Here is a 19556-nt window from a genome sequence, read left to right as displayed (position 1 = left end):
ACAATAGCATATAACATATATTATTGAACTGCACTGGGCCTAGCAGGCACCACACAGTCAAAGGATTATGCATTGCAACAGGTTAAGGGCAAAATGTTTGTACTTCCATCTGAATACAGCAGACTTTGGCAAGGGGAATGGCCTCTTGTAATTATGCTTGCTTCTGCTTAGATGCACTGAAGTGATTCCCTAAGCTACAGCTTACTGTTCCAGAGGAGCCAAGACTGTACCGTACAGAATGCGAGGAGAGGGAGGAACCTTCCAGGAGAGAGAGAGAGAGAGAGAGAGAGAGAGAGAGAGACTCTCTCTCCTCTCTTGCTCTTCCCACATTTCCATAACTCCCCACCCCTCAGATTCCACTACTCACTTACACACTAGGGGAAATTTCTAGGTGCAATTAACCTACCAACCATGGATGGAAACTGGAGCACCTGGAAGAAACCCATGGACTCACAGGGAGAACATGCAAACTCCACACAGACAGTGCTGGAGGTCAGAATTAAACCCTGGTCACTGGAGCTTTTCTGCTGTTCTGTGCCAGGTGATGTCAATGCCAAGGAATCATGATGGCAAAGAAATAGCTTCCTGCCTCCACTAGGGCACAGTCCTAGTCTAGGCCTACGATCGTTAACAGTCATAGGAATTGACCAAATTTTAATGTGGCAACACGCTTTATGAAACCAACAGAATTTTTAAAATTGAAGTTGCTGAACACTGCCGCAAGTTATTATTCATAGATAAGAACATGGAATCCTTGACAGAAGTCATGGTTGAGCAGCTTCTTTGGAACTGAACACCTCCTGGCAATGGAGCATTGAGTGAACTTATTGAAAATAGAAAATTTACAACACAAAAGGGGGCATTTGGCCTCTCGTGCTTGTGTCAGTCAAAAAATGATCACTCCAGCCTAATCCAGCACTCGTTCTGTAGCCCTGCAGGTCACAGCTCTTCAAGTACATGTACTGTTTAAGTGTGGCGAAGATTTTTGCCTCTATCTCCCTTTCAGGCAGGGAGTTCTAGATCCCTGCTATCCTCGAGTGTATAAAAATGTCCTCAGCATCCCTTTAATTGTTCTACCAATTATTTTAAATCTCTGTTGCCTGATTTTTGAACCACCTGTGAGGGGAACAAGGTCCTTCATACTTATTCTATCCTGCCCCCTCATAATGCCGTACATCCAGTCAAGAAAACAACGTCAGCCTATTTAAGTATTACCCAAAACTAAAAGTCCTGGCAACGTCCTCATAATTCTCTACTGCAGCTGCTCCAGAGCAATCACATCTTTTTGACCTTAACTGTACACAATAATCCAACTGTGGTGAACTTATGGTGGGCATCCTTTAAGAGATCTGTATCTCAGATTCAAGAGGAGAGCCTGCCTTGCTCTTATTTACCCAAGATAGACCAGTTGACCAATTTTGTCAATAGGCAACCAGAAAGCTACCCACTAACTTGAGTAACCCCAGCTCTATTGGTGGCAGGTCTCCAAATTGAAAAGAATGTAAACCACTGTTTATAGCCTAAACAAACTATCGAAAAACCCAAAGCAAATTTACCGAACTATAAACAAACTTGTTAAAAAATTTAAACAAAGCCAAAGGATATTAACAGTCAACATTTAAGAAATACAGTTTTATAATTATTTCAAAAAGAAAAAAGCGATCAATCACTTTGTCAAGTTCTTAATTATCATTAAAACAGAGCACTAAAATAAAAGAGATAATAGGAAAAGGAAAAAAAGAATCATTAAGTATGATAAGTGTTCATGTTCCAGAACTAAGCAAGAGAGCGTTAACAAAAGAGAAAGAAGTATCTCCAGAGTTAGGAAGGGATCAGATCTGAAAGTTAATTATTGCTTAATAGACCAAATAAGTATTAAATCAAGGAAGGACACATTTCTTAACCGTCTAAAATTGGAGGCTAGTCCATGAGAAAATCTTCGGCATCCTTGACGGTGTTAGAGCATTTGCGAGATTTATCAGGTAATGTAATTCTCAGCTGTGCTGGAAATAATAATGCAGGTTGGTAATTGCTTTGATAGAGATGCGACATAACTGGTTTGTAACTCAGTCTCTCTTTCACAACTTCTGGGGTATAATCTTCAACCAAGCGAAACTTCCACTGTTTATATTGAATCATTCCACCACGACCAGCAATTCGAATCAATTGTTCTTTAATACTCACACAATGAAATCTCAATATTACTGGCCATGGTTTTTGGTCTGGCGGAGGTTTTGGTCTTGTTGCTCGATGAGCGTGATCAAGAATAGGCTGAGCAGAAAACACTTCAGGGCCAAACACATCAATCAGAAGTTTAGAAAAGAATTCAATGGGGTTGCCAGTTTCAGCATTTTCTGGAAAACCGATGATTCTTACATTACTTCTCCGACTGCAGCTTTCTACGTCAATAATGCTCTGTTTTTGCTGTTCCAGCTTTTGTTTGGTCATAATTAAATCTTTTTCAAGTGATTTCAGTCTGGAATCTCTCTCTTTACCAGCTTGATCCAGTTCAGCAATTAATTGCTGTTGTTTAGCATTCTCCTGTATGAGTGTATTTTGTCTGTCTTCGATGTCCTTTAACAGAGTTTCCAAATCGGCAAATCTTCGATCAAGCTTTTTATCCAGTTTAGAAATAGCTTCCAAAGTAGGTTGAGGGTCTCCATTATTCTTACCGTTAGCTCCAGCTTTAGATCTGGTATTCATTTCGACAATTAAAAATCAAAATTAATCTTTTAACAGTATTATAAAAATCTTATTAAAGGGTGGTACATGAGAGTTTAAAAAGTGGATGGAATATGACTGATTTGGTGCGTTTGCTTGTGTAGTTGTCACTGCAAAGCACAAGATGAATGCCTATGTTAATGAATGCACCTTCATCCATTTGTTATGTACTGAAGAAACATAAAGCTTCATTCTTGTGTGATCACAGTCCATTCTCTGCTGAAACTTGACTAGATCTTTCAAAAGGGCGAACTGTGAGCCTAGCTATTTGAGGCCAATCTGGGGCATTGGGTTATAAAGTGACTTGGAATTACCCAGAGTACTTTATGGAGTTTGAAATCAGACAGCAATGAACCTGCTCTTGCTTATTTTCTTGATGAGTTAATGGTGGAAATAACAGTGGAATCATGCTGCTGTTTCACAGACTTATAATGGTGACTTATTAAAGAGGCAGGGTTTTGTCAGAAATTGTAATGCCGTGATGAGTACAATCCCACAGCCAGAACCAAAAGCCGTGAGTTGAGATGCCTTTGGGAATGTAGAAACGGGAGGATGATCTCAACTGTGCAACACTGCAAGATGCCAAACATCAGAAGGGAAGGCCATCCACTCTGCCTTCCTGTCTGAGAAAAGTCTGCTTTCCAAAAATTACTGTTGTGAGAAAAATCGCAAAATGGCAGCGATGGATATATCTGCTTGAAGAACATTGTTGTACAGCTCCAACGTTGTCTTTCATTTACACTGGCTTTATGGGAGCACCAAGATTAGAGACAGCCTGTCAAAGAAAGATTTTAGGTCTGTAGTTGTATAGATTGATAAGCCAAATGGTCTATAGACTTAGAAACTGAGAGCAAATGCGAGCATGTGGCTTCTGAGTATATATCCTGATCAAGTGAAACAGTGAGCATTTGCAGCTGATACTTCAATACACCATTGAATAAAGAATAATAAGATTATTAGTCCATAAGACCATTAGGCCATTCGTCCTACTGAGTCTGCTACACATCCAATTATGGCTGATTTTTAGTTTTTTCAATCCCATTCTCCTGCCTTCTCCCTGCAACCCTTAACACCCTTACCAATTAAGAACCTATCAATATCAGCCTTAAATACACCCAATGATTTGGCCTCCACAGATCTCTGTGGTGACAAATTCCACAGATTCACCACTCTCTAGCTGAAGAAAGTCCTCCTCATCTCAGTTCTAAAGGGATATCCCTTTATTCTGAGGCTGTGCTCTTGGACCCTAGACTCTTCTACTAATGATAACATCCTCTCCACATCCACTCTATTCTGGCCTTACAGTATTCTGCAGGTTTCAGTGAGATTCCCTCCCCCCCCTCATCCTTCTAAACTCCATTGAGTACAGACCCAGAGCCATCAAATGCTCGTCATACATTAAGCCTTTCAGTCCTGGGATCATTCTTGTAAACCTCTTCTAAAACCTCCCAGGGCCAGCACATTTTTCTTGAGATACGGGGCCCAAAATTGCTCACAATATTCCAAGTGCGGTGTGATCAACACCTTATAAAGTCTCAGCAGCACATCCTTACTTTAATATTCTAGTCATCTCGAAATGAATGCTAACATTGCATTTGCCTTCCTTATTACTGACTCAACCACAAGTTAACCTTAAGGGAATACTGAACTCGGACTCCCAAGACCCTTTGCACCTCTGATTTCTGAATTCTCTCCTCATTTAGAAAATAGACTCCATCGCTATTCTTCCGACCAAAGTGCATAACCCCACACTTCCCTACGCTGTATTCCGTCTGTCACTTCTTTGCCCACTTTCCTAACATGTCCAAGTCTTTCTGCAGACTCCTTGACTCTGCAACACTACCTGCCCCTCCACCTATCTTTGTATCGTCTGCAAACTTGGCCACAATGCTATCAGTTCCTTCATCCAAATCATAAATGGTATTTTGACCTTATTGATTAGTCTTTAGCGAGGGGCTACGCACTGAGCTAGGAATAACGACACGTAGTAGGTGGGTTGAACTCAAGACTGGTTTATTCAAATCTTGCCGCATTGGCTTTTAAGCATTAAGCAGTTAAGTTCCTGCATTTGATGTGCGACGATGACATCAGAGGTGCGCCAACCGAACCTCTTCCTGTGCGCGGGCTTTCTCCCCTCGCTGTTGAAGAAGAAGGCCCAGCGCCATTTTGTGGCTGGCCTGTCTGCTGACGCACGCGCCAACTTCGGAGCCGGTTCGCTTGCCTCGAAGGTGGGTCGCCACATAAACAACCCCCCCCCCAGAACTGATGATAAACCCCTAAAGTCCACAGCCTGGATCAGTCACTGTTTGGGTGGTCTGATCCTGAACCTCGACCGGCTGCGCCAAGTCCACATGGGCTGGGTTGAGCCAGTCCACCGTGAAAACCTCCTCTTTCCCCCCAACGTCTAGAACGTATGTGGACCTGTTGTTCCTGAGTACCTTGAACGGCCCCTCATACGGCCTCTGTAGCAGTGTCCGGTGTGCGCTCCTCCGTACAAAATACAAACTTACAGTCCTGCAGGTCTTTGGGTATGCAGGTGGGGATCTGTCCGTGCCGTGAAGTCGGTACGGGGGCCAGGTTGCCGAGCCTCTTGCATAGTCTGTCCAGGACTGCCGCGGGTTCTTCCTCTTGCCCCCTTGGTGCTGGTAGGAACTCTCCTGGGACGACCAGCGGTGCGCCGTACACCAGCTCGGCTGACGAGGTGTGCAGATCCTCTTTGGGTGCTGTGCGGATTCCAAGCAGGACCCAGGGGAGCTTGTCCACCCAGTCAGACCCTTTCAGGTGGGCCATGAGAGCTGATTTCAAGTGACAGTGGAAACGTTCCACTAGTCCATTCGACCGTGGGTGGTAGGCAGTAGTGTGGTGTAACCGTGCTCCCAACAGGCTGGCCGCGGCCGACCACAGGCTGGAGGTGAACTGAGCGCCTCTGTTGGAGGTAATGTGGGCCGGTACCCTGAAGCGTGCCATCCAGGTTGCGATCAGCGCTCGGGCGCAGGAATCGGCGGAGGTGTCAGTGAGCGGTGCCGCCTCTGGCCATCTCGTGAACCGGTCTACCATAGTTAGGAGGTACCGTGCTCCTCTCAACACTGGCAGGGGCCCCACGATATCCACATGAATGTGGTCGAACCTCTGGTGGGTGGGTTCAAACTGCTGCGGCGGGGCTTTGGTGTGCTGCTGCACCTTGGCTGCTTGACACAGTGCGCACGTTTTGGCCCATTCACTGACCTGTCTGCGAAGGCCGTGTCACACGAACCTGCTGGAGACCATCCGGCCGGTTGTGCTGATGGATGGGTGTGCCAAACCGTGTATGGAGTTGAAAACTCGCCGCCGCCAGGCTGCCGGGACGATGGGGCGAGGTTGGCCGGTAGTCACGTCACACTGGAGGGTCCTCCCATCTGGGCCTACTAGGAAGTCCTGCAGCTGCAAACCTGAGACTGCGGTCCTGTAGCTGGGCAACTCGTCGTCTGCCTGCTGCACCTCTTCTAGCGCTGCATAGTCCACCCCCTGGGACAGGGCCTGGATAGCTGGTCTGGAGAGTGCATCCACCACGACATTGTCCTTTCCTGAGACATGCTGGATGTCCGTCGTGTACTCGGAGATGTAGGACAGATGTCATTGCTGGCGGGCCGACCAGGGATCGGACACCTTCGTGAACGTGAAGGTCAACGGTTTGTGGCCCGTGAACGCGGTGAACGGCCTGCCCTCTAAGGAATACCTGAAATGTCGGATGGCCAGATATAGTGCTAACAGCTCCCGGTCGAAAACACTGTACTTGAGTTCGGGTTGCCGCAGGTGCCTGCTGAAGAACGCCAGGCGTTGCCAGCGACGCTCGAGGAGTTGCTCCAGCACCCCACCGACTGCCGTGTTGGATGCATCCACTGTGAGGGCAGTTGGAACGTCCGTTCTGGGGTGCACCAGCATCGCGGCATCTGCCAAGGCTTCCTTGGCTTTGACGAAAGCAGCCGCGGCCTCTCCATTGCAAGTAGTGTCCTTGCCTTTACCCGACATCAGGGTGAACAAAGGGCACATGACACGGGCTGCTGAGGGGAGGAAACAGCGGTAGAAGTTGACCATACCCACAAACTCCTGCAAGCCTTTGACTGTGTTGGGCCCGGCAAAGTGGCGGATCACGTCTAACTTGGCGGGCAGGGGCGTTGCCCCGTCTTTGGTAATCCTGTGACCCAGGAAGTCGATGGTGTCGAGTCCAAACTGGCATTTGGCTGGGTTGATCGTGAGGCCAAAATCACTCAGGCGGGAGTAGAGCTAGCGGAGGTGAGACAGATGCTCCTGACGATATCTGCTGGCTATGAGGATGTCGTCCAAATAGATGAACGCGAAGTCCAGGTCACGTCCCACTGCATCCATTAGCCGCTGGAATGTCTGTGCGGCATTCTTCAGGCCAAACAGCATTCGGAGGACCTCAAACAGGCCGAATGGGTTAATGACTGCTGTCTTGGGGATGTCTTCAGGGTGTACCGGGATTTGATGGTATCCCCGGACGAAGTCCACCTTGGAAAAGATGCTTGCCCCGTGCAGGTTTGCTGCAAAGTTGTGTATGTGCAGCACGGGGTAGCAGTCTGGGGTTGTAACCTCGTTCAGTCGACGGTAGTTGCCACATGGTCTCCAGCCCATGGGCTGTCTGACCTCCATACGATCCCCAATTCCTCCATCCTCTTGAACTCCGCCAGGCAGAGCTTGTACGGGGGAAGCCGTTGTGCGCAGGCATGGAGGGGTGGTCCCTTGGTCAGAATGTGGTGCTGTACTCCGTGTCTGGGTATGGCTGTTGTGAACTGTAGTGTCAGAACCGATGGGAAGTCTGCCAGGATTCTGGTGAATTTGTTGTCCGACAGCGTGACGGAGTCCAGGTGTGGGGCTGGCAACTTGGCTTTGTCCAAAGAGAACGTCTGGAAAGTCTTGGCATGGACCAGCCTTCTCCCGTGTAAGTTGACCAGTAGGCTGTGAGCTCGCAAGAAGTCCGCCCCCAGGAGTGGTTGGGCCATGGCGGCCGGTGTGAAGTCCAACGTGAACCGGCTGGCACCGAACTGCAGCTGCACTGTGCGGGTGCCATAGGTGCGTATCGTGCTGCCGTTTGCGGCCCTCAGGGTGGGTCCTGGCTCCCTGTGGCGGGTGTCGTGCCCCATCGGGGGTAAGACGCTGATTTCCACTCCGGTGTTGACCAAGAAGCGGTGTCCCGACTGTTTGCCCCAGATGTACAAGAGGCTGTCCTGGTGGCCAGCTGCCATAGCCATTACCGGCGGCTGGCCTTGGCGTTTCCTGAGAACTCGCAGGGCGGGTGACACCGGCGGGCTTCTGCGCCCCACTGCTGGTGGTAGAAACACCACTGTACAGTGGCCTCCTCACTCCTGCCTCTGGGTTGTGTGCGCTCCGTTGCTGGGCCTGGTCTGTCCTGGCGTTGGGCACGTGGCTTGGTAATCTGGCTGACGGATGCCCCGCTTTCCTTCTTGGCCTTCCACAGCTCTTCTTCCTGGGCCGCTACCTTCCAGGGGTCACTGAAATCTGCGTCGGCCAGTAACAGATGTATGTCCTCGGGCATTTGCTCTAGGAACGCCTGCTTGAACATGAGGCAGGGCTTGTGTCCGTCAGCCAGGGCCAGCATCTCGTTCATTAATGCTGATGGCGGCCAGTCCCCCAAACCGTCCAGGTGCAGCAAGCAGGCACCGCTTTCCCGTCGTGAGAGGCCGAAGGTCCGTATGAGCAGCTCTTTGAATGCTGCATACTTGCCTTCCTCCAGGGGCGACTGTATGAAATCCTCAACCTGGGTGGCTGTCTCCTGGTCAAGGGAGCTCACCACGTAATAGTAACGCATGGAATCAGAAGATATCTGCCGAATCTGGAACTGGGCCTCTGCTTGGTCAAACCACTGGTGTGGTCGCAGCATCCAGAAGGGTGGCAGTTTCAGCAAAACTGCGTGAACAGATGCAGAGTCGATCATCTTCGGTCCAAGTCCCGTATGGACCGTCGGGGTCACCAATGTAGTGATGGGCTACGCACTGAGCTAGGAATAACGACACGTAGTCGGTGGGTTGAACTCGAGACTGGTTTATTCGAATCTTGCCGCGCTGGCTTTTAAGCAGTTAAGTTCCGGCGCTCGACGTGCGGCGATGACGTCAGAGGTACGCCAACCAACCTCTTCCTGCGCATGGGCTTTCTCCCCTCACTGTTGAAGAAGAAGGCCCAGCGTCATTTTGTGGCTGGCCTGTCTGCCGATGCACACACTGATTTGGAGCCAGTTCGCTTGTGTCGAAGATGGGTCGCCACAAGTCCTTTTATTTTATGATCCTAAATATCCATTAGTACATTTGACTGCAAGTGCTCTTAAGTTGGTCATTTAATGAGCACCTGCAAATGTGAAGACGTGGTCGGATTCCACATTCAGTGAGATTAATTCAATATGCGGGAGGTGTTATGTATAAAAAGTGAAGGCAGTGTATAATAATGTGGAATAATATGCAGATTTCCACAAGGCTTCATTATGATGACTAATAATGTCTGTTGTTCTGCGTATGTTCTCGTTCCAATGTCCTCCGGAGACTGAGAACAGTATTGTGACTTCAGTTTGCTATTTAAGGGAAAGAATAGCAAGCTGAATTTCCATTTTAAACTAAGTAACTTTTCTGAAATCATTAATGGTTCCAGAACGGCTGAAGTATAAAGATGCCAGTAACTGACTGAATAACACCGACTGAGATCTATTCCTAAGGTACTGTAATGGTTTAAATGGCCCTGAATGTGTGTGAGTGATTTGAGAATGAGCATGTAGGAAGGAAGGAACATATGAAATGGGGATTGTGAGAACTTTTCCAGAATCAAGTGCTGTCACACTGCATGTTCTGAAAGAGTCTTTGGGGAAGCCTGGCAATGAACCTTCTATTGTTGGGTGTCTCAGTTTCTCCTCTTTGTACTCTTTCTCCATGTCTCATGCAGGTCTCCACCCTGTGTCTTGCCCGCTGATACTTCCATTGCTCCACCTCGACAGGCGATGGCTGAGTTTGTCTGAGTGCTAAATTATGCATTGCACAGTGGGTTATGAGGAAAAGGTATACCATTGTTGCTGAGTTCCGTAAGGAGCTCTCAGAGTGGCACAAACAGCAAAATCTCATTTTCAACAACCCGAAAGTTATCACTGTGATGCCCCTGGTCGTGGCATTGCTGACATTGATCACCCAGTGTGTTGGGAGCTCTTGAGCAGAACAAGCAGCCATTTAAGAATGTGTAGCCCTCACTGCGCGATATCCTTCCTTCAAGGTGGTGTGTCCCTCGATGGTTGAGGCATCGTGGTGACTGGCTAAGAACAAACTAGTCATGGCACCTGCCACCATACATAGAATTGACTATTGCAAATCTCCTCTGGTGATCTGCACCATATGTCCATTGAGAGTGTTGTGACTGGTGAACTGAGTCACATTGGAGAGACAATGTTGATATAAAAGGTCTTTATTCATCACAACAAGCAGGCATTCTCAGTAGAGTCTCCAGCAGGATGCCTCCTTGTTGTGACGAATAAAGACCCTTTATATCAACCAGCTTCAGTGTCTCTCCACTGACTCAGTTCAGCAGTCACAACATTTGAGGCCTTTCCCAGGACACTGGCAACCTCAGCAGTTAAAGGCGTTAGTATTTTTAAATGTAACACCCCATCCTTAGATCTGGTTAGCTAATGACTACGGAATTGTGAAGTATCAAAGAACACGGTGGAAGGCTGAAGAGGTAAGTATAAGAGTGTGTGTGTGTGTGTGTGTGTGTGCGCGCATGCGTGTGTGTGCGTGTGCGTGTGTGTGCGTGCGCACGCTCAAGTGCTTGCGAGCATAAGGGACCAGCTATCAGACAGTACTGTGTAGTATGGTGAGACAGGGCCACCAGTTGCAAAAGGTGGTTACTGACTATTCAGGATGCCAGAAGGGTACATATATACTCGTCCGTATAGTAGACACCTTCTTGTGTGTGTGCTTATGTGTGCTAAGATTACCTATGAAATAAGACCCAGGAGGGGTAACAGGGTAGAAACTTAATGTTTTATATGAAGGGGAATACAGCAGGAATCATGAGCTCAGTGGCACAGAAAGGGGAGACCATAGAGCATATACTGTCTGGTTTTAAATATGTGCTCTTTTATTTCTGTCCTTCCCCTGTGTTTTGTTTAATATGGGAATTAGTTTGGAAGTATTTGAGGGAGAGGTTATACCCAGCAATGCCTGTTTGGATGACACCTATTGAGGTCAGACAATGGCAAGTCCAGAATCCTGATGGCCCCAGCCAGCCACTGACTCAGAGTCCCACCATCCATATACCCTTCACCCCCGGGGAGAAGCAGAGCATTCTGTCCGAGCTGCCCTCATTTAGAATTGCTTGTGGGAATGCAGAGTTCTGGAGCAAGTTAGAAGAAATCACTGAATGGGGTGCGGGATGGTGCATGGGCAACCAGGGGGAATGCCAATAATGAGGAGAGGTATCGCAATTTTAAGGGGGAGGTGAGGAAACGACTGGGGGGAGGTGAGAATAACTGGGGAATGATAATGTTAGCGGTTCAGAAGGCTGATGAGCCCGTCATGGGTTTCGCAGTGTGTAGATATTGGGCATATGGGGAATACTCGTGGGCAGACAATTCGGTCCAGAACCGCGAGCTGCATCTCCCCATTGTCAGTCACTTCAACTCCCCCTCCCACACTATCACTGATATGACAGTCCTCAGCCTCCTCCACTGCCAGGAGAATTCCAAACGCAAACTGGAGGAACAGCACCTCACTTTCCGTCTTGGAACCTTACAGCCTAATGGCACGAATATTGAATTCTCCCTCTTTAGGTAATCCCTGCCCTACTTCCCCGACACACACCCCCATGCTTCTTCTCTTCTTCCCATTCCTAGCCTCTTCTTTTCTATCTTTTTTCTTCCTCTCTCCTTACCTTTGACCCATCCCCCAGTGGATCTGCTCTCCCCTCCTCCCCCGCACCTGCCTATCACTATCTCATACCTGCATCTATCTGTCACAACCTTGTGCCCACCCTGCCTCCCCTCTTTTGTCCACCTATCACTGCTCTGCTTTTCCCTCCTATATATCGGACTTCACCTTTTCCTATCCTCAGTCCTGAAGAAGGGTCCTGACCCGAAACATTGACCGCCTGCTTTTCTCCAAGGATGCTGTCTGGCCTGCTGAGTTCCTCCAGCGTCGTTTTTCATCTAGATCCCAGCATCTGCAGTCCTTTGTTTCACTGGCAGACAATTCTGGTTGAGATGATCCAGTCTTCCTGAAAATGCTGAAGGAAGGTCTGAGTTCAGCCCACCAGGAGTTTTGAGAATTGGGCATAGCTGTGGGATTGATCTATCCCACAATAGTATCATGGGCCGGGGAGACAGTCCCAACGAGAAGGAAGAGAGGTTGTAAGGTGGCTGCAGTAAATGTAGATGCTGCAAGGACACAGAAAACTTGCTTTTTGTGCCAGCAACCAGGACACTTAACGAACGACCGCCGCACTGGACATTGAAAGGAGATGATATGTTCTAGCTGTGGCCTCTCAGCCCATGGTTAGAGGTGCTGTCCTAATAAAGGAGGAAGAGGTGAGAGTTACCCACCAAAACTGGCAAAAATCACAGCAGCACTTTCTCCATCTGATTTGACTGTCGGCTAGACCATAGAGATAGTGAGGACAGCATCCAGGTCAGACAAACAGCTGGCAGCAGCACCCCATTGCCAGTACTGGTCACCCACGGATATACATAAGAGCTTTTTTAGGGGACCAACATTGTGATGTGTCAGTGGACATGGGGCATCAGTATTGTTATCTCACCTATCTTTGTCCATGATTGGAGAGGTTATTTATATTACTAGTGCAGTGGGGGGGGGGGGGGTGAGTTGGTGAAGCAATGAGGGCAGAGAGGTGAGGCTCAGATAATTGAGATAGAGAGAGTGCACCTACCAATGGATTTCTGGGTATGGCCAAACAACGAGGATACCGTCCTGGGGATAGACACACTTAATAAGACAGGTGCTATCATTGGTATTGGTATTGATATTGGTTTATTATTGTCACTTGTACCGAGATACAGTGAAAAACTTGTCTTGCATACCGATCATACAGATCAATTCATTACACAGTGCAGTTGCATTGGGTTAGTACAGAGTGGATTGATGTAGTACAGAGTGCATTGATGTAGTACAGATAAAAACAATAACAGTGTCACAGCTACAGAGAAAGTGCAGTGCAGTAAGGTGCAGGGAAGGGATAGATTACATGAAGTCAGGGTCAACAAACACATAGAGCAGACAACATGACCTACAGAGTCACAACAGCCCCAAGCAGGGACTAGAGCCAGTACAGTATCTACGGATTATGTCAGGATTTCCCAGGAATAGGGGCCAAATGCAAACAAGAACTGTTTGAAGCATTGCAGCTGCCTGCAGAGGTAGCTGTGATTAAGGTAAAGACACACTAGAAAGGGGAAAGTCATGAGCAGAAAGGGAATGAGTGGGCAGATCTCAGGGTAAAAACAGCAGTGGAAGAACAGGAGACAACAGAAAATGCAAGTACAGAGAAAGAAACTAGAGAAGCCAATTTAGTCAGATTATATGGAGATATGAATGACCGTGTAGCCGACTTGAGGGACTAAGCAAGTCAGCAGCAACACATTGCTGATCAGAAAAGAGCCAGAGGGAGAGAAGGTAATTTTCCCACAGCTGGCTTGAGTTTTTTTACATTGTTTTGGAGGGAAAAGAAAGAAAATGGCAGCTCAAGTGCAAGCAGACTTCATAGGCAGACTGGCCTTGGATGGGGTTCTGCTGGTGCTGTTGCAACTTTGAATGAGACATACAGAGACCGGAGCTGTGGATGTAAAAGGTCTTTATTCAGCACATGTAGGCATTCTGGAGGAGACCTGGTGAAGACTGTCTCCTGGAAGAAACGCAATAGAATCTCTCTGAACTCAAAGTACATTGAGCTTTTATACTCTTAAGAACAAAGGTAACAGCAGGTAATTCAATAGGATCTCAATAGCTACAATGACATTGTTTACCTCTATATTTTGAGTCCAACAAATGGTTCTATTGAATTACAAATGTACAATGGGAACACATCGTAACTGACAAGACACCTCGGAATGATAAAACAGCTTTGCTGAGATAAAGAGTTTCACAAGGATGGCTTCTAAGAACAAAGACCCCAGACACCCAAAATGCGTGTTGTGAGGACTGACTCTCTGGGTACACAAATATCCCAATTATTCATAGACAGAGCAAATAGGTCAATGACCATGTTTAGTATACTAAGTGACAAAATAAGTCTGGTCTGGAACCTTCCTTGATCTCTGTCACAATGGTGAAAAATAACTCATAATCCTCATAATTCCTATGTCTAACAATTCCTAACAGGTGGATGGGGGCCTGCTGGTGCATAACAAGATACAGAAATCACTCATATCCTATATCATGGATGGAGAGGATGGAAAAAATCTTCATGACCAATAATATGCTTGAGGTAGACAGTGCTGAAACTGCACAGGCATTGATTACCACACTGAAGATTGTAAGAAATCATTATTGCTTATGGCCACCAGCTCCAAAGTATATCACATATATACTGATTTAGTAACTGTACAGAAAACTCAAGTATCTCATCTGCCAAGATAGTTAAAAAGCTGGAGGAATACCTGGAAAAAGCAGAGTATTATAAATTCAGCACTTTGCAATCAAAAGTTGGGAGAAATCGAATGTGATTAGATCATAACCTTCAAAGACCTACCTGGAGAGTTTTTGGATCCCAAACTCAAAGACTAGTTTGAGTGTGGCCTAAGAGACAGAAGAGTCTGGTCAAAGTTGCCATAAAAAGCCTTATGTTTGATGTGATGAGTAGGATTGTGATTTCCATAGATATGGCAGCTAAAAATACCAGAGAATTCTGTCATGTGCCCACCAAGGGTCAAGGGACAACTCCTAAAGCTTTGCTCCAGAAGCAAAAACAGTATCATGTGAGCTCAAGTGGCAGGAGCCACTGTTCTAGAGGTACCAGTAGTCATTCCCCATTTAACTGTTCTTTTAAAATTCCATGTCAAAAGAAAAGATACATAGAGGCAGCTAGTAAAATTATTTTCTTTACATTGGATCACTACTCTCTCAAGAAACATCTCAAAGGCCATGCGAACACCGTGTTTCTTGGTTCTTTTGTGTTGCAAGCCAAAAAAGCAAATAACAGAGCTGTCACAAACATCCATTATTGAAGCAAGTATGCTTTCAAATCATGATAGTTCTGGTACAACAATGTATTAAAGTCATTTTGTATGGTACACTCAATTCATAAAGGTAAACCTACAGTTATTGTCATAATAGGTTGGATATGTAAAACTGCGGGACACAGAAAGCCAGACAGAAGGGATAAGGGTCCATACATAATGGAGAGGTTAGGGTGTGGCAGACATGGGGCTATAGAAGACTGTGCCAATTTGCCATGCTGCTTCAATACATTTTTGTTTGAGGGAAAACAAAGAGAAGAGCAAACGGCCAGTTGATCAAATTCCATCTATCCCTAACACTTCTTAAAATGCTCCCCTTTCACCTCTAATGGTTCTTACTGCAGCAAAATGGTACACGGTCCTCACTGAATCCATTGGTCCACTTGATCAGTCCATACATTACCATAATGGAAATCAATTCCTTTCCAATCTCCTAAGAACTTGGCTGTTCACTGTCATGAAGCTGACACATTGATTCAAAATAAGCTCACCTGCCTTATTCAGAGGAGTGCTTCATCGTCACTTTAAACAGGATTGAATGTTCCATCATAGGAATATTTTTATCACTGCTTAGAATTTATGAAGAAAGTAAAATAATATACATTGAATCTTTAACATTTCTGTCTCTATATATTTGTACTTAGCTGAAAATGTTAATTCATTGAATTATATGAGTTTTTACTTTAAAGATTCTGTTCTTGCTGTTATGATACCATAATTTGTGTATACATTTCATTAAGTACAATTACAAATCTGTTGTCACCCATGTGTTGTTAAAACTGCTACCTAGGACTGTGGTAAATTGGAAGGTAAAGTCTATTGTTTTCAATTCAATTTCTTCTGATGCATTGTGGAAATGGCATGAATTATACCTGTCCAATGAAAGCAACGCACTGCAAAATCAATGATGTGAAGCCCATAGTCTTAGAATCAATAATGTAGAAAAATAATTAGAAATATTGGTCCAGTAGGCAAGGTGGTTGTTTACTTGGTCAATTTAAGACAGCTAAAGGTTGGTTTAATATCATAGCAAACAAATTAATATAATTTCATAATATTGCTGGGTCAATCCAGCCAGTTCTGAAATTAGAGAGAGCTATTATGATTTGTAGAAGATGCAAGACCCTAGGATTAAAAGGGAAATGAGTGATAGTTTCAAAACTTGCTAAGAGATAGGTATGCTTGGCATTTTTGCCAAATTAGGTCCCCTTAAAAAATTACAAGATCAATCAACAAGGTATTTTAAAAATCATTAGAATGGTTTACAGTCAAATTGGCACAATAAAGTAGGACCTACTGCTTTCCAATAGGACTGACACTCAGTTAAATGCAGCTGCTATCACTTTAGCACTCATCAATCACAGAAGGGCTTCAGCCCTTAAAGGCACGTACACCATGCCAAGCATGTGGGGAAGAGCTGATGCTGATTGGAACATAGTACAGTACAGTACAGTACAGTACAGTACAGTACAGGCCCTTTGGCCCACAATGTTGTGCCGACATAGCTAATACCAAACAAGGTTTTTGGGGTAGTTTGGGAAGTGCAGGAGGATCTTGAGAATAGATAGCACAGTGGTTATGCTGCGGACTCTGCTTTGGTGGGAGTGATTGGGTCCTCAGGAGCTGGGATTATGGCCAAACTGGGAGATGGGAGGGGGAATCATCAACCCAGGTGACAGGGGTATTTGAATTTGTTCTCCTAGAATAAGGAAGGTGAAGGAGAGATTTAATGGAAGTGCCAAAATTATGTGGACATGGAATTTCCTATGTGGTGTTACTTTCTGTTAAAGCAGCATTATGTGTCCTACTAATGCTGTTTTAAAGAGGTTCCTAGACAATCTTGACCCACTGCAATCCGCCTATTGCCGAAACAGGTCTACAGCAGATGCCATCTCCCTGGACCTACACTCAGCTCTGGAGCATCTGGACAGTAGAGACACCTACGTTAGACTATTGCTTATTGACTACAGCTCTGCCTTCAATACTATAATCCCAAGCAAACTCATCACCAAACTCCGAGACTTAGGACTCAACACCTCCCTCTGTAACTGGATCCTTGACTTTCTGACCAACAGACCAAGTTGCATCCTCATCCCTCTACTCTAGTCCCAATACACTGAGAGCTTAGTGGCATGGTGTCAGGATAACAACCTTTCCCTCAATGTCAACAAAACAAAAGAGCTTGTCATTGACTTCAGGAAAAGGGGCAGTGTACATGCACCTGTCTATGTCAATAGTGCTGAGGTCGAGGGGGTTGAGAGCTTCAGGTTCCTGGGAGTGAACATAACCAAATAGCATGTCCTGGTCAAATCACGTAGATGCCATGGCCAAGAAAGCTCACCAGTGCCTCTACTTCCTCAGGAGGCAAAAGAAATTCGATATGTCCCCTTTGACACTCACCAATTTTTATTGATGCACCATGGAAAGCATCCTATCTGGATGCATCACGGCTTGGTACAGCAACTGCTCTGCCCAGGACTGCGAGAAACTGCAGAGGGTTGTGGACATAGCACAGCGCGTCATGGAAACTAGCCTCCCCTCCTTGGACTCTGTCTTTACCTCTAGCTGCCTTGGTGAAGCAGCCAGCATAATCAAAGACCCCACCCACCTGGGTCATTCTCTCTTTTCTCCTCTTCCATCAGGTAGAAGATACAGCAGCCTGAGGGCACATACCACCAGACTTAAGGACAGCTTCTATCCCACTGTGATAAGACTATTGAACAGTTCCCTTATACGATGAGATGGACTCTGACCTCACGATCTACCTTGTTGTGACCTTGCACCTTATTGCATTGCACTTTCTCTGTAGCTGTGACACTTTACTCTGTACTGTTGTTTTTACCTGTACTACATCAATGCACTCTGTACTAACTCAATGTAACTGCACTGTGTAATGAATTGACCTGTGCAATCGGTATGCAAGTTTTTCACTGTACCTCAGTACAAGTGACAGTAAAAAAACAATACCAACACCAATACCAATATCTAAATGATCACAATAGCCAACTGTGTGGTTTATAAAACAGCAATGTTGAGTTTTCTCATATAATCCTGGGCTGCTTCAGAAATGGGAGGTGGAATAAAAAGTTGTATTTGAATTTCTCACAGCTGCCAGAATGGACCAACACAGCTGAGATCTCATCAGCCAATCATTATAGTCAAACACGCATACTACTACAGCACTCTTCCAGCTACTGGAGAGTGATGATGATATGCAAACAGCAGATTTTCCTGTGAGGTGGGGTAGGGGAAGTGGGCAATATGCTGACAGGTTCAGTGTTGAGAGGCATGTAGAAACTTTTAACCACAGTTGGAACACATTATGTGTAAAGAGGCCATACAAGCTGGGAGTATGGGAAGGCCAGGGAGTGTCTGTTAGGAGCAACAACTCCTGCAACTTAGATCAGTGCTGCAAGAATTAGCATGAACTTGTAATACTTATCAAGTTGACTTATCAGAACTTAAGACTTCTTCATCATATTCTACTGTTTTTGGCATGGTAGTGTAGTGGTTAGCATAACGCTTTACAGCGCCAGCGACCCGGGTTCAATTCCTGCCACTGTCTGTAAGGAGTTTGTAAATTCTCCCCGTGTCTGCGTGGGTTTCCTCTGGGTTCTCTGGTTTCCTCCTACATTCCAAAGACGTATGGGTTAGGAAGTTGTGGGCATGCTATGTTGGCGCCGGAAGCATGGCGACACTTGCGGGCTGCCCCCAGAACACTCTATGCAAAAAAGATGCATTTCACTGTGTGTTTCGATGTACATGTGATTAATAAAGATATCATATCACTTTTTTAAAAACACACTCATTCTCTCACTCACTGAATATGCATGTCACACAGAAGCTGCTTCAGCCTCCATGGGCCCTTTCTCTCTCCTTCCCTCTTTCTCCTTTTCCCACTCTTTAATGCTCTCTGTGTAACTGCCTCCTTCTCTCCATCAAAGCTGTTCTGCATGTCTCTCTCCCTCTTTCCCTGCATGCCTCTTGCCTATTCTCTCTGCTCTTTCTACTCTATGTGTCTCTCTCTTCCTGTCCCCATCACTGTTGCATTCTGTGCCTCTCTCTCTCACCCCACCTTTACTGATGCTCTTCATGCCTCTCTCCCTCTCTTGTTTTTCCTGTCACTGCTGCTCTGGAAAACGTAGTGTTATGTTGTTATGTTTTATGTTAAAATGAAGTAGTGAAATTTTGCTCACATCTTTGGCTGTGTCCATACCCTTTGGTAAAATAGTCTCCTACTTTTTGGGCAGGATTTTAGTGATTCTTCTTTTCTGGTGCAAAACTCCCCGAAGTGACATCAATAATTGTACAACTCCCAAAGTTGTTCAGCAGTAAGATTTTTAACCATGTTGGCCTGAAAAATATCGGTCATTGTTCATTCACATCCCAATTATATTTTACTGACTTTGAATACACTGACAAACACTGCTGAAAGGGCCATTACTTGTAGCCTATTTTATGGCCAGACTGCTGCACAGCATTCTGCAGGCTAACAGTTTCCTCAGCACACTGCTCGCTCTGAGGTCTGAGCCTTCCTTTCATCTCCAACCATGTTTCTGCAAGAAAACCTGACTTCAATGGGGATTTGTCTCGGCTT

Source organism: Pristis pectinata, chromosome 11, assembly GCF_009764475.1.
Source record: "Pristis pectinata isolate sPriPec2 chromosome 11, sPriPec2.1.pri, whole genome shotgun sequence".
NCBI classification, from domain to species: Eukaryota; Metazoa; Chordata; class Chondrichthyes; order Rhinopristiformes; family Pristidae; genus Pristis; species Pristis pectinata.
Note: the sequence above shows the minus strand (reverse complement) of the source record.